This window comes from Globicephala melas, chromosome 19, assembly GCF_963455315.2.
Source record: "Globicephala melas chromosome 19, mGloMel1.2, whole genome shotgun sequence".
NCBI classification, from domain to species: Eukaryota; Metazoa; Chordata; class Mammalia; order Artiodactyla; family Delphinidae; genus Globicephala; species Globicephala melas.
Window position 1 is genome coordinate 15,420,870 of NC_083332.1, and position 16,425 is coordinate 15,437,294.

The window sequence follows — 16,425 nt, forward strand, 5'->3', positions numbered from 1 at the left end:
GAGTTTGAATCCTGACTTTGCCCTTAATAATTTGGGATCCCAAAACGGTGAGCTGAGCAACGATCTCCTAATCTGTAAAATGCGAACGAAGGTTTCCATGCCCCCACTTTCTAGGCCCCTATCAAAATTAAGCAGTAAATGCTTCGTAAATAGTAGCTATTATCCTCTGTGTCTTGCTCCTCCTTAGGTAATACTGATAAAAAAATAACTGCCAAGCACTCTCCCAAGTACTTTATATCTGGTCATATGTCCTCATAACAGTCCTATGGGATGGATGCTATACATTATCTCCATTTTACAAATAAGTAAACTGATTCTGAGGGTAAACTCCCAAGCCTGTACTCTTGAGCACTACTGAAACCGAGCAGGACCCTGTAGGGCTCCTGGGCACAGAAGCCTTTCTGTGTCCCCTGTTTCTTGTTTGTAGGAAATAGGCTTCAGCCTCCATGACCTTCCTTGAGCTCCAAAGGGCAGGTTCAAACAGCTGCTAATCAGGGAAGGGAGGGGATGTGGAGACAAAGGGAGGAGCAGTCAAGAAAGAGTAGTGCAGCCTTGGAGCAGGGTCCTGGCTCCTCAAGGAATACACATAACAATATCTTTGAGCTCTTCTGCAGAACTAAAACCCCCAACAAATGGAAGATGTTAACTATTTGATGAAGCGTTCTTCATTCCAGAGAAGTGCATCAGGAGACCACCTAAGGCCAGATTAAAGAAGTGCAGGCCCTGCACACACCCTGATCCTTATCACCAACCCTGCCCTTGAACCACTGCTATTAAACTCCTCACCAAATCCCCCGGTTTGGGACACAGTTTTTGAGGCCATGAGCCTGTTGTGTCCCTGTTTGCCTGGCAAAGCAATAAAACTCTTCTTTTCTACTTCACCCAAAACTCTGTCTCCAAGATTTGATTTGGCACCAGTGCACAGAGGCTGAGTTTTCAGCATCGTTACCCTAACGCATTGACTCTTCAATAATACAATTAATATGATAATAGCTCAAATAACAAGCGCAACAGACAAAACCCCAGTCACAGCTACGCTTCCTGAAGACTTGCTGGGGCTGCCACATAAGCCTTATCTATGAGGCAGGAACTAACAGGAGAGAAAATGGAATCTCTGAAGGCAGGGTCACTTGCCTGAGGTCACAGAGGGTGGCAGGACCAGGTCTGAACCTGGGCTTGGCTGTTGCTAAAAACTTTTGGTGATGACTAATCTGGATTCCCTTCTGACCACACCCCTCCCTGCCAGTCTGAGTAGCTTCCTTCTCTGCCCTCTCCGGGGCTCACTTGCTGACAGGCCTTTGCATGGGCTGTGCCCTCTATCTGGAACACTCCTTCTGCCTTTTTTGCCTGGTTTTTTAGCCACTCAGGTTTTGGTGTCAGCTCTGGAGTCACCTCTTCCAGGAAGCCCTCCCTGTCTGAACCTGAGACTGAAACTGAAGCTTGCAGTTACATGCTTGTAACATACTTTCTCATAGCACTCACTGCCAATTACAATCATATTGTCATCTAGGTCTGGTTCCCTGACCTCTTAACCCTGGCCAGCTCTAAATCTTAGTCCTTCTCTCTAGTTTACTCATGCCATCATGGATCTCCCTCACATGCATGGCTAAAATTCTATCTCTAGGCAATTCCCTGGCGGTCCAGTGGTTAGGACTCCAAGCTTTCACTGCCAAGGGCACGGGTTCAATCCCTGGTGGGGAACTAGAATCCCCCAAGGTGTGCGGTGCAGCCAAAAAAAAAGAAATCCATCTCTAGGGTATCAACACCCAAGTTTCTATCTTCAGCCCAGATAGTTCTATCTTCAGGATCCTACATCCTGCATCCTACTCAATATCTCCATGGGGGTCTTAGAGATGTCTCAAGCTTGACACATCTTAAACTGAGCTCCTGACCTTCCTCCCAAACCTGCTCCCTCCCCACCTTCCCCATCTAGGTTAATGGCACCTCTATCCTTCCAGTGACTGAGACCAAATACCCTAGGTCCATCCTGGACCTCAGTTTCAGACCCACTCCAACTGTCAGCAAACCCTGGTGACTCTACCTACAGAATCTAAACTCTCCTCCCCTTCCCCTGCCCCCAACCTGGCCCAGCCCCCACCCTCTCCTGCCTGGACAGTTAGAGCAGCCTCCTCCCCGATCCCCCAGCTCCTGAGCCTGCCCTCCCAGTCTTTTCCCCAAACGCAGTCAGAAGGAGCCTGTGAACACCTGAGGCAGATCAGAAACCTACTGGCTGAGCCCTCCCTTGGCTGCATCTCACCACAGTAAGAGTCAAAATCCTCACAAGGCCACCAAGTCCCTAGTGATCTGCCCTGTCACCTCTCTGCCCTCATCTCCTCCCCCTTAAGAAAGTGAGGCTTCCCTGGTGGCGCAGTGGTTGAGAGTCCGCCTGCCGATGCAGGGGACACGGGTTCGTGCCCCGGTCCAGGAGGATCCCACATGCCGCGGAGCGGCTGGGCCCGTGAGCCATGGCTGCTGAGCCTGTGCATCCGGAGCCTGTGCTCCGCAATGGGAGAGGCCACCACAGTGAGAAGCCCGCGTACCGCAAAAAAAAAAAAAAAAATGGAGAAGCAGCCCTACTGGCAGCTTGACCTGGATGTTCCCAGTTGAACGAAGACAAGACATAGACGAGGAGGCTCTGCAAATGCAGCAATATCCAAAGAGCCCCTCTCTGGTCACACTTGGGGGCCGATACTCCATTACCAAGGCCCTCTCTAGCCCCTCCTTAGCGACTTACCTCTTACTGCCTCGAGACTATACACCTAGTGATCTCAGGAGGGTGCTCTCGGATCTCCGCTTTAACCCCACACTCCTCATCCCACCTGACACTGCTCTTACCATGTATCACCTGCTAACACAGTGTACAGTTTAGGGACTTCCCTGGCAGTCCAGTGGTTAAGCTTCCACTCCGAGCTTCCACTGCAGGGGGCGCGAGTTCAATCCCTGGTCAGGGAACTAAGATCCTACACGCCCACCATGTGTCACGGCCATACTGTACAGTTTATTTACTCAGTTTCTTGTCTGTTTCCCCCACTGGAATGTGAGCTCCTCGAGCGCAAGGATTTCTGTCTGTCTTGTTCACTGCTATCTACCCAGTTCCTAGAACAGTGCCTGGTTCATCTTAGGTACTCAAATATTTGTTGAAAGAATGAAATGTTTTGTGTGGATTTTCTCGTTGAATTTTCAGCACCATCCATGAGATAGTACAACAAACATTACTAAAGTCTTCCACCATCTTCCAGACTCCTTTGAATTCAGATATGGTTATGTGACTTGCTTTGGCCAATAAAAACGTGAATGGAAATGTTGGGGGTGTCATTTCCCAGTAGTAGCATATAAAGGCCTGTGCAGGATGCTCCATGCTCTAATTCTTTAATGCCCTCAGGTTGCCTAGGCAACTCTGGAAGCTCTGCAAGCACAGAGGTGCCACAGGAAGGAAGCTAGCTAGATCCCTGAGCCATGGCATGGAGGACATCTGCTAATTTCTGTGAACAAGAAATCAGTTTTGAGGTGTTGTTCCACTAAGGGTTAGAACTCAGTTGTTACCTCCACATAACCTAGCCTATTCTGACTGATGGTAGAAGTTATTATCATGCCATGAGTTAACCAGAGGGATGGGATTACTTGTCCAACATCACACAGCTAGTAAGTTCCAGAGTCAAGATTCTAATCCAGGAAGGCTGACTTTGTAGCTTATGCCTCCTCCTCCCCCAGCCCGCCTCCTGGCATGTGGGACCTTAGTTCCCTGACCAGGGATTGAACTCACGCCCCCTGCAGTGGAAGCACTGGAAGTGCAGAGTCTTAACCACTTGACTGCCAGGGAAGTCCTGTAGCTTATGCTTTTAATTCTCACAATTTGCTGCCTCAACGATGTTAATGTTATAATGCCGCCACCAATTAATAAACTCAAAATAGTCATAACTATCCTAGCTAATGCCTCCTGAGGGTTTGATGGGACCAGGCTGGAGTAACTGCATTACAGGCATGTCTTTCAAGGTCTCTCACAACCCTCTGAGAAAGGAACTAACATGAAAGGAAGTGGAGGTTCAGAGAAGTAGAGTCCTTTGCCTGAGGGGATGGCAGAGCCAGTTTGAACCCAAGCATGGTTGATGCCAAGTAGTTCTGTGATGTCTACTCCAGTTTACTGTCCTTTCACTGTCCTCCCTTCGCCAGTGTATTAGGGTTTTCCAGACAAGCAGAACCAATAGGATATATATAGAGAGAGAGAGGAAGAAAAAGATTTATTATAAGGAAATGGCTCATGAATGATTATGAGCCATTATGGAGGCTGAGAAGTCACATGATCTGCTCTCTGCAAGCTGGAGGCCCAGGAAAGCCAATGGTCTAAGTCCTGGTACAAGTCTGAAGACTGGAGAACCAGGGGAGCCAATGGTGTAAGTCCCAGTCTGAGTGCAGGAGAAGAGGAGAAATCTGATGTTCCAGCTCAGTGGTCACGCAGAACATAAACTATTCCTTCTGAAAGTGAGCAGGATCTTGTGTGGCCTTCCTGGGGACAGACACCCTCCCCTCACCCGTGTCCCCTGCCTCATGTTTGCAGAAAAACTTTAGCCTCCTAGGCCTTCCCGAGTTCCAAAGAGCAAACTTAATCAGAGAAGTGAGAAAATGCAGAAACAAAGGAAAACAGTCAAGCAAGACAAAATAATAATAGTTTAGACATAAAACAAAGTCAAGGACCTTTAGATCCTCCTCAAGGGCTATAGATAATATCCTGGGCCATATCCTTCAGTTGTTTTGCAGATACTATGCTCATCAGGTGGAAGAAGCTAACTGCATGATGACCATGAGCACGTAGTTCCCAGACTGGATGGAGCCTGAGAATTGATAATGCTGACCCCTGTGATCTCTTGTGGTTACCTCACCACCCACCAATCAGAGAATTGTGCACAAGCTGATTACCTACCTGGCAACCCTCTCCCTCACTTTGTCTTTAAAAACACTCCCCTGAAGGAGTTCCTGTCTGTTGTGCATGACCTACCCATTCTCCTTGCTTGGCCCTGCAATAAATGAATGCTGTACTTTCATTCTCCATAACTTGGCATCAACAGACTGTCTTTGCTGTGTGTGGGGTGAGCGGATCAGTTTGGTTCAGTAACACTTTCTGAGTCTTTTTGTTCTATTCAGGCCCTCAAAGGATTGGATGATGTTTCCCACCTTAGGGTGGGCAATCTGCTTTGCTTAGTCTACCAATTCAAATGCTAATCTCATCTGGAAACACCCTCACAGACACACCCAGAAATAAAGTTTAGCCAAACAAAAACCTGGACACCCTGCATCTCAGTTGAGTTGGCGCATAAAATTAGCTCAGCAGAGGGGACTCTGGGGACCTAGAGGTGAGCAAAGCCCAAGATGGAAGGAGCCTGGGTCTCTGAAAGACTCTGTGGAGCAGAACGACCCCACTGACTTGCATTGGACTATGGTGTGAATTTAAAAAATAGATTTATTAATGGGGAATTCCCTGGCAGTTCAGTGGTTAGGATTCCACGCTTTCACTGCCGAGGGCCAGGGTTTGATCCCTGGTCAGGGAACTGAGATCCCACAAGCCATGTGGTGCAGCCAAAAAAAAAATTAAGAAGAAAGATTTATTAAGCCACTGAATTTGGGGGGTGGGGGGGATCTTCAGTTAACAGCCTTACTTACTTTAACTAATACACTCCATGAAGAATGAGCTCTGTGGTAGACTGATTGCAAAAATAGCTCTATTTTCCACCCTTCCATGTATCCTTGCCCTGTACCATCTGACTTTGCCGTTTCTCACATCAAGGGGTAGAGTCTATTTCCTAACTCTTTGAAGCCAGATTGGCCTTGTCATTAACCAACAGAATGAGGTGGAAGGACAGTGTAATACTTCCCAGCCCAGGTCTCAAGGGGCCTTATGTTCTTTTCTCTCTCGCCCTGCGTGCTCTCAGACAATGCCATCATAACTGTCCAGGGCCGAGTTGACCCTCTGGCAAATGACAGATGCAAAAGTAAGCCCAACCAAGATCAGCCAAGCCTGGTCCAGATCAGCAGAACCATCCAGCTAGTCCATACACTTTTTTTTTAATGCAATGTTTTCTTTCATTAATATTTATTTATTTATTTTTGGCTGTGTTGGGTCTGAGCTGTGGCACGTGGGATCATCGTTGAGGTGCGCAGGCTTCTCTCTAGTTGTGGCGCATGAGCTCAGTAGTTGTGGCACGCTGGCTTAGTTGCACTCGGGGCATGTCGGATCTCAGTTCCCCGACCAGGGATCAAACTTGTGTCCCCTGCATTACAAGGCAGATTCTTTACCACTGGACCACCAGGGAAGTCCCTAATCCATAGACTTGTGAGAATAATAAATGATTATTTATTATTTTTTTTAATTTATTTTTTGCCTGCATTGGGTCTTCCTTGCTGTGTGTGGGCTTTCTCTAGCTGCGGCGAGCGGGGCTGCTCTTCGTTGCAGAGAGTGGGCTCTAGGCACGCAGGCTTCAGTAATCATGGCATGTGGGCTTAGTAGTTGTGGCTTGCAGGCTCAGTAGTTGTGGCTCACAGGCTTAGTTTCTCCGTGGAATGTGGGATCTTCCCAGGCCAGGGCTCGAACCCATGTCCCCTGCATTGGCAGGCGGATTCCTAACCACTGTGCAACCAGGGAAGCTCAACGACTATATTTTTGAGCCACTAAGTTTTGGTGTGGTTTGTCACATAGCAATAGCTATCTGATACAGGCTCCATGACCAAACAAATTCAGAAAATGATGCCTAGGAGATTCCCTCTTGTAGAGTTATCATGGACTCTAGCATGTTAATGAAAATTCCTGCAACGAAGCAGCTCATCTAACTTTGTTCAAGCCAGCAAAGGCCACATTTCTTTTATCAAGGAACCCTTTTATCTTTGAGTATTCATTAACATCTCCTCGGAAATTTGTGAAGCTTTTTTTTGCTTTGTTTTTTCTTGTTATAATAATACAAAAAAAAAAAAAAAGGTGCCATGACAATCCTTTCACAAGACCTTACCCACTTCCCTGATTATTTCCAGGGGCCAAATTCCTAGAAACATTAATGATGGGTCAACAGATGTCCACATTTTCAGGCTTTGGACTCAGGCTACACAGTCATTCTCCAGAAAGGTGGTTGCCATTCATATCTCAACCATGGCGGATGGGTCCCTTGTTGCCCTGAATGGTCCTCAGCTTTGAGAAACCAAAATTTAAACATCTTTGCTGATATGAGACAAAAGGAGTCGGTATTTTAAGTGACATTTTTCAAATACTAGTGGGGGTAAACTGGGCTTTCATATTTAGTTGGCCATTAAGCTTTCTTCTATAAATTGTCTTCCTATTCTATGCTCATTTTTATTTATTAGCTTTTCATGTTAATTTCACATTACTTTATTAATATCTTCACTCCTTAAGGGTGTTAATCAAATTTCTATCATTTTTTTGTTGCAAATATACTTCTCTAATGCATATTTAATTCAATGTTGGCCATGCCTTTTTAAAAAAATTTATATCCATTATCTTTTTTTTTAATTAATTAATTTAATTTTTATTTTATTTTTGGCTGCATTGGGTCTTCATTGCAGCGCATGGGCTTTTCTCTAGTTGCGGCGAGCAGGGGCTACTTTTCGTTGGGGTGCACGGGCTTCTCACTGCGGTGGCTTCTCTAGTTGCGGAGCACAGGCTCTAGACGCACAGGCTTCAGTAGTTGTGGCACGTGGGCTCAGTAGTTGCGGCGCACAGGCTTAGCTGCTCCGTGGCCTGTGGGATCTTCCAGGACCAGGCCTCGAACCCGTGTCCCCTGCATTGGCAGGCGGATTCTTAACCACTGTGCCACCAGGGAAGCCCAGCCATGCCTTTTTTAGACATATAAAACATTCGGCTTTTTATACAGTCAAATTCATCTATCTTTTACTTGGTGGTTTTTTCCCCCACTATACTGAAGTTCCGAAAGTCTTTCCTCATACAGAGGTCATTTACTATTTGCTGGTGAAAATCTTTATCGTTTCATGGTGTAATCCCCACCACCACCAAATAAAATACCTAAATGATATTTTTCCCTCAAAAGGTGAGGGATCAACCCAACTGGTATGACATGATGCTTCTATTCTGTTATAAATTCTTACATTCTCCAGTCTGGCCAATGATTCTTTTATATTACCCAATAGATTGTTCTTACACTGAAACCACACTTTAAATTATGTAAGCTCCATGAAGACAGGAGTTTTGTCTGTTTTGGTCACTGCTGTAGCCACAGAACCCAGAAAGGTGCCTGGCACATGGCAGGATCTCAATAAATATCTGTTGAATGAGTGAGTGAATGAGTGAGTGGATTGATGGGTGAATGAATACATATTCCAGGCCCTGTGCTGGTACTGTGATTGTTTTTATATTGTGAAAAACATGTTATCCCTTCTTCCGCAAACCCAGAAAACATTTCCTTAATCCTGTATCAGTTAGCTTTTGTTCCATAACAAACCATACCAAAATTAGTAGCCTAAAGGAACAATGATTTTTATTACTTTTCATGATTCTGTGGCTCAGGATTTAAACAGGCACAGCTTGGTCTTTAAGCAATATCTAAGACAGGAGCAGGAAGCTATCCGGTTGACAACCAATGTGTACATCAGGAAAGGGTCTGGGCTGGAGATAGGGCTGGGAATTGCATGTAGATGGTGATTAAAGTTACCAGAATAGATCAGAGGAGAATGTGTAGAATGAGGACAGAGAAGGACCCAATGCTTTAAAGAATGTTCTTTACAGCAAGGTGGGACTGTTTGAAAAACGACCACCAGGGCTTTGACATTCCTTGTAGCAAGAATTCAGATCTAGGGGGACTTCCTAGTGGTCCAGTGGTTAAGACTCCACGCTCCCAATGCAGGGGCCCAGGTTCAATCCCTGGTCAGGGAACTAGATGCCGCATGCCGCAACTAGAGATCCTGCACACTGCAACGAAGATCCTGCGTGCGCCAACTGAGACCCGGCGCAGCCAAATAAGTAAATTAAAAGAAAAGAATTCAGGTCTATGTGGCCTCCTCTTGAATCTGGGTGGGTTTGTGATCACTTTGATCAATCGACAGCGGCACAAGTGATACTATGTGACTTCTGAGGCTGGGTCAGAAAAGGCCATGCAGTTTTTGCCTGGTTCTCCTAGAACGCTCGCTTTGGAGAAGCCAGCTATCATGTAAAAAGTCCAACTACCCTGGGACAGCCATTATAGAAAGAACATGTGATGTGCTCTAGTTAACGTCCCCACTCAGCTCCCAGCCAATAGCCAGTGTCGCTGGCAGCCAAGTTGCTGAGTCACTTTGGAAATCCTGCCTGGTCAAGCCTTGAGATGACTCCAGCCCCAGCCAACTCCTGATTCAAACACAGGAGGGATCTCAAGCCAAGCTCATCCCAAATTCCTGATCTACAAAACAGGAAAACAGGAAAAATAAAGTGGCTGTTTTAACTTGCTGAAGTTTAGATAAAATTTAATGCAGTGGGCTTCCCTGGTGGCGCAATGGTTGAGAGTCCGCCTGCCGATGCAGGGGACACAGGTTCGTGCCCCGGTCCGGGAAGATCCCACATGCCGCGGAGCAGCTGGGCCCGTGAGCCATGGCCGCTGAGCCTGCGCGTCCGGAGCCTGTGCTCCGCAACGGGAGAGGCCACAACAGTGAGAGGCCCGCGTACGGCAAAAAAACAAAAAAACAAAAACAAAAAAACCCATTTAATGCAGTTACAGATAACTGGAACACAGATGCATTAGGTAGTTATTGCTGCTAACAAATTAAAACCGAAATTTAATAGCTTAAAACAATATTTATTATCTCACATTTTCTATGGGTCAGGAGCTCAAGAGTTCCCTAATCCTATTGGCCTACTCCTGGCCTATGCACAGGGCTGTTGGCAGGAGTTCGCTGCCTTCTTGCAGAGCCAGTGATCCCAGAGAGGAAGCAGGATGATGATACAATGCTTTTTATGACCTGATCTTAGAAGTCCCACACCATTACTTCTGTTATGTTCTATTCCTTAGAAGAAAGGCACTAAGTCCAACCCATACACAATGGGAGGGCTCTTAGAGAAGTGTCAAAGAATTTGTGGAAATACTTTATCTTTTATTTATTTATTTGTTTATGTTCTCTTTTTTTAACTGAGTTGATGTACAATATTATGTTAGTTTTGGGTGCGTTGTGGACATATTTTAAAACCACCACCCATAATTCAAAAGGACACAGGTACCTCAATGTTCATTGCAGCACTATTTACAATATCCAGGACATGGAAACAACCTAAAAGTCCAACGATAGATGAATCGATAAAGAAGATGTGGTACATATATACAATGGAATATTACTCAGCCATAAAAAGGAACGAAATTGGATCATTTGTAGAGACCTGGATGGACTTAGAGTCTGTCATACAGAATGAAGTAAGCCAGAAAGAGAAAAACAAATATCGTCTATTAACGCATATATGTGGAATCTAGAAAAATGGTACAGATGAACTTATTTGTAGGGCAGGAATAGAGATGCAGACATAGAGAACAGACATGTGGACATGGTGGTGGGGGGAGGGGTAGGGTGGGACGAACTGGGAGATTAGGTTTGACACAAATATACTACCATGTGTGAAATAGATAGCTAGTGGGAACCTGCTGTATAGCACAGGGAGCTCAGCTCATGCTCTGTGATGACCTAGATGGGAGGGGGGGAAGGGGGGAGGGAGGTCCAAGAGGGAGGGGATATAGGCATACATATAGCTGATTCACTTCATTGTACAGCAGAAACTAGCACAACATTGTAAAGCAATTTTACTCCAATAAAAATAAATAAAACAATCACAACAGGGATTACAAAATTTTTTTTTTTAATGTTTTGGCTGCACTGCCCGTGGGATCTTGTTGGCCCCGACCAGGGAAGGAACCCGCGCTCCCTACATTGGAAGTGAGGAGTCTTAACCACTGCACCACCAGGGAAGTCCCAGCGATCACAAATTTAACCTCTAAAACTCTAATCCTAAAGCAGCCAGACATGTCATGTAAATCAGTAAGCAGGGTCGGGTGTCAAACAACAAGCCATGGTGGGAACCCCGGTGCAGAGGGGGTACCATGCTGTGCTGCTCTGGGCTGTATATATCCCATCTGTTCCTTGACCTCCCCTTTCTGTTCCAGGCCACAGTTCTCAGTCTCCCCTTCATCTAGACGCTCCTGGGGTTCTGCCAATGGGAAATGTGGGCAGGAGACCAGAAAGAGGGAGGAGCTCTAGCAGCTTCCTGCTGATCTAATTTCCCATTGGTTTACTGGCTCCTGTTTGGCCCCTCAGCTCCTCCAACGGCTGTATAACCATCTCCATGTGTTAATGTCCCTGTTTTTTCGTATAGGAGTGGTTTCTGTGTCCCAGTTAGGTCCTGACAGGTACGGCAGATCCAGTAGAGAAGCGGGCTGTGTGTTGTCAGATACCCCGGTGTGGAAGCCAGAAATCAGGATTGTCACGGGGAATGTTTGGATATTTCAAACACTGGGTACACCTGGGTGTCCTTGAGACCTTTTCAGGGGGTCTTTGAAGTTAAAACTACTTTCATAATAATACTATTATTATTATATACTAATATACTTTTTTTCCTTTTCCACTCGAATTCTTTCACGAGTGTACAGAGGAGTTTTCAGAGGTTATATGATAATATTCAATAGTTTGCATGCAAAAGCAGATATGAGAATCCAGCTATCTTCTCTTAAGCCTGACGTTAAAAAGGTTTTGTTTGTTTGACCGCGCGTGGCTTGCTGGATCTTTGTTCCCCCACCTGGCCCTCGGCGGTGAAAGCATGGAATGCAAACCACTGGACCACGAGGGAATTCCCTAAAAAAGATTTTCAAAATGTAAAACCATGCCACTCTTCTTGCTAGTTTTTTCAAAAGTTACTTTTTATAAAAAATTAATAGTTAACATGTAATCGTTTATTACTTTTAAAATGAATGTTTAAACATTTTAATTTCCAAAGCGGTAAATAGCTACAGATATAAACCTCATAAACAAAAGCTCTTTTTTTAAAAAAAATTATTTATTTATTTTTGGCTGTGTTGGGTCTTCGTTTCTGTGTGTGGGCTTTCTCTAGTTGCGGCGAGCGGGGGCCACTCTTCATCGCAGTGCGCGGGCCTCTCACTATCGCGGCCTCTCTTGTTGCGGAGCACAAGCTCCAGACACGCAGGCTCAGTAGTTGTGGCTCACGGGCCCAGTTGCTCCGCGGCATGTGGGATCTTCCCAGACCAGGGCTCGAACCCGTGTCCCCTGCATTGGCAGGCAGATTCTCAACCACTGCGCCACCAGGGAAGCCCAACAAAAGCTCTTTGAGGCCTCAACGATTTTTAAGAATGTAAAGAAGTCCTGAGACACAAAAGCTTGAGAACCATAGATCTAAATGTCAGCTGTCATTGCAGGACCAGTAAGTTGAGGTGAAGAGCTGCCTCTTGAGTTTAGCATCAAGGAAGGGCTTTATTTTTTATTTATTTAAAAATTTATTTATTTACTTATGGCTGTGTTGGGTCTTCATTGCTGCGTGCAGGCTTTTCTCTAATTGTGGTGAGCAGGGGCTACTCTTCGTTGCGGTGTGCAGGCTTCTCATTGTGGTGGCTTCTCTTGTTGTGGAGCATGGGCTGTAAGGCACGCAGTCTTCAGTAGTTGTGGCACATACGCTCAGTAGCTGTGGCGCATGGCTTAGTTGCTCCGTGGAATGTGGAATCTTCCCAGATCAGGGCTCAAATCTGTGTCCCCTCTATTGCCAGGCGGATTCTTAACCACTGCGCCATCAGGGAAGTCCCAAGGAAGGCCTTTAGCAATAGAAAGAGTTTAGTTTTTGTGGAGTTAGGAGAGGGTTGCAGTAAGGACCATGTAGACACCTCTTTTCTGAAGTTTGGGTGTGGTTTTATAAGGGATGGATCAGGCCGACAACACAAAATCCAACATTGGATCTTAACATCACAGAAAGAGAGAGAACCTGATGGTATGTGCCTCCTGATGCAAAAACTCACCACCACCCATAAAGTGTATTTATCCTAAAATTGAACCTGGATCTGACCCAGCTTTTGGATCTACCAGTTTGTAGAATACACAGGGATAGAGGAATATATTAAAGGACAACAGGGGGGTACAACCAGCCAAATCAGACAGTGGGAGATCCCACAGGGAAGTTGTAGAATAGAAGACTTAGAGCTCTATCAGCCAAATGCACTGCCTGAACCCTACTTGGATTCTGATTTGAACAAGCCAACAGTAAAAAGACGTTTATGAAACAAACGGGGATTTTGTTTCATATATAATAACACTGACCATATATTAAATCATATTAAAGAATTATTGCAATTAGGTGTGACAAAGACCTCATATCTTTTAGAGACACATATAGAAACACATTTCTGGATGAGGTGATATGTTGCCTGAGATTTTTTAAATTATTAATTATTTATTTAGGCTGCACTGGGTCGCAGTTGCCACATGCGGGATCTTTTAGTTATGGCACGCTTACGGGATCTAGTTCCCCAACTAGGGATCGAACCCTGGCCCCCTGTATTGGCAGCGGAGTCTTACCCGCTGGACCACCAGGGAAGTCTCTGCTGTCTGAGATTTAATTACGGGAGAAATAGGGGGAGGTCAGAAAAACTGAACATGGTTGGCCAAATGCTGACAATTACTGAAGTTGGGTGACAGGTAAGAGGGGAAAAGGGGTATTTTTTCCTTTAAGATGGGCGCTCCTTGACCCAGCTTGAGAGTTAACCGAGACCCTTGAGAGTGACCGGTGGAGATGCAGGAAAGCGGGAGGTAAGACATTTGTCCTCGCTCTCTGATTAAACCATGGCTGGCTCGGCAGGCCTCCCGCACCCCCGTAGCCCCGTCCTCCGCGAGGGAGCCAAACCCCACAATTCCCCGCGCCGCAGGGCGGGAGCAAGACCTCCGCTTCCAGACATGAGCAAGGTTAGGCCGAGGGTGTCGCATGCCTTTCTGGGAAATGTAGTTTGCGTGTTAGGTTGGGAGACACCTGTCAATACCAGCGAGACTACATCCCACAATGCACCGCGCGCACGGTGCGCGGAGCAGTGCGCTGCTGCCCCCCCGTGGCGACTGAGAGGTTATTGCCCGAGTCTGGGACAGTGCAGAGATTAGGGTTGCAGAGCCTGCAGGGACTTGGGAGGCGGGCGCTGTCCTGGGAACCCCTTTCGGGGAGGGTGACCCCAGAATTGGGCCAGGAAAGATGGGGTGGGGAGGTGAAAACGGTGAAGAAATTGGGGACAGGGCCCACTGTGAGGATTAAATGAAGCCAGCATTGTAACTGTTGACTGTATATAAGCATTTTTATTCCTATGGCTTATACAGCACTTACCTGCGTGCCTGGCTCTGAATTTAAGTGCTTTACATGTGCTAGCTCATTTAATGCTCACAAAATCGTTTGGTAGGTACTATTATCGGCTTCAATTAAGAAATGAGGCTGAGAGCTTCCCTGGTGGCGCAGTGGTTGAGAGTCCGCCTGCCGATGCAGAGGACATGGGTTCGTGCCCCGGTCCGGGAAGATCCCACATGCCGCGGAGCGGCTGGGCCTGTGAGCCATGGCTGCTGAGCCTGCGCGTCCGGAGCCTGTGCTCCACAACGGAAAGAAATGAGGCTGAAACGCAAGGAGAAGGACTTGTCCAGTGCCCAGCTGGTGACACAGCTGGGGTTTGAACCTAGGCTGTCTAGCTATTCCTAAGGTTGCACCACCTGTTAACCTACTGAATTATTCCAAGTTTGTAACTGGTACGTGAATGAACTCAAGTGGGCTATTAGCATATATGAATTAGCAATTTAGCTCAGTTCCAGGACAAAGGTATTCAGCCTAAATTTAGCACTGGGATCAAGTTTCTGATCAGCATGAATCACGGAAGGGATTACTTCAAGCCTACAAAGCCCAGTCCCCGTTTGTTCACATGACTCCTATTCAAGTCTCCTCCATCCCATCCCTTCCCTCATACCAGCACCACCTGGCAAATTTAGTGATTTTATTCTCCCTTCCCCTACTGCCAGCAACCTTATTCATAATGAAATATCACAGTCAAAAAAAAAAAAGATAAAAAAGAGGAAATGTTTGGTAATTATGTTTGTCTGCCTTCAACTCCCAAGCCAGTACTGTGTTCATTTCATGAGTGTGTTTCCAGCATCAAGCCTGACATACAGTGGGGATTGGGAGGACTCAAAAAATGTGGGGAAAGAGTGCTGGACATTCAGTGTCTTCCATCTGCACTGACCTGAGGATTATGGGCAGGGTGGTGGATGGTGCAGGTCAGGCACAGGCAGCTGGCTGGGGGACAGGAGGATTTAATGGGCCTGGTGGATCCCATGGCCCTTTCCTGCCGCTTCCCCTGAGGTTATGGATCTGGGGACCTGGTAAAGGGTGGTCAATGCTGGAGCCGCCAAAACCCACGGTCCATTTTCATAGTAGTGGCTGGGAGGGAGCTGCTCAGCCCAGGAGTATGTTCCAAAGCCCACTCTGCATCTAGGGTGGCTGCATGACTGACACGTACTCATCAATACAACATGAGCACAAATGGAACATGTAGAACATGTTTTTAAAGAAAATGGTGAAACATCCCCACACTGTCTTCTCCTATTTGCCACCTGGAAGCAGATAATTCCAGGCACATGAAGATGATGGAGCCCCAGTATGGAGTCTGGGTGTGTGAATCATGGAGATTGCTGTCAATCAACCAGAAACTCTGCACCGGACTGTGTGTGTAGGGGGATATTTGTTACAGCAGCTGGCATTGCCTTAACACATTGACTACTGTCCCCTTTCCTTTCTGGACCCCTTAAAGCTTAAGCACCAGGTCATTCTGTAAAATGTGCCTCCCCAATCCCTAACTGTGGTTGACTTTCACACAGCAAGTGTAGGTTTCCTAATTAGAAATTACCAGCATGATCCCTTCCATTGTCATCAAAAATTTTAATGTTTCCCATGTTCTGATGGGTACAGCTTCTTCCATGCTGACAGCTGGAAGGCATTAAAGCACACCCTGGAAGCCTGTGCTTAGATCTTCCACTGCAGCTTGACAGATCCTCATATACACTGATGCTGTGACCCTTGCTTGGAGCTTGGAGGTATGACTTTGGGTGATCACTGTGTCCAGGAGAGCATGTGATCGTCTTCCTGCCCTTATTCTTTGGCCTCATCACATGGGGGTGCACACTGGGCCTGATCTTAAAGTGAGCCTCAGGTCCTCAATGCTGAGCTAATTCTGCTGAGCTCTGGCTGAACTAAGGTTGGTAGATTCTGGTTGAGAATTTGGGGACACCCCCTCTAATGCTCCTCACTCTGACAACTCCCTCATGTGGAAGGGATCTAAGCCTTGGAGTCCTTTTATAAAGTAACCAGTTTTGTTTTGTAGATCGACAACTTCATTGATATGTGTGTGTGCGTGTGTGTAGGTGTATGTCTATCCCAGA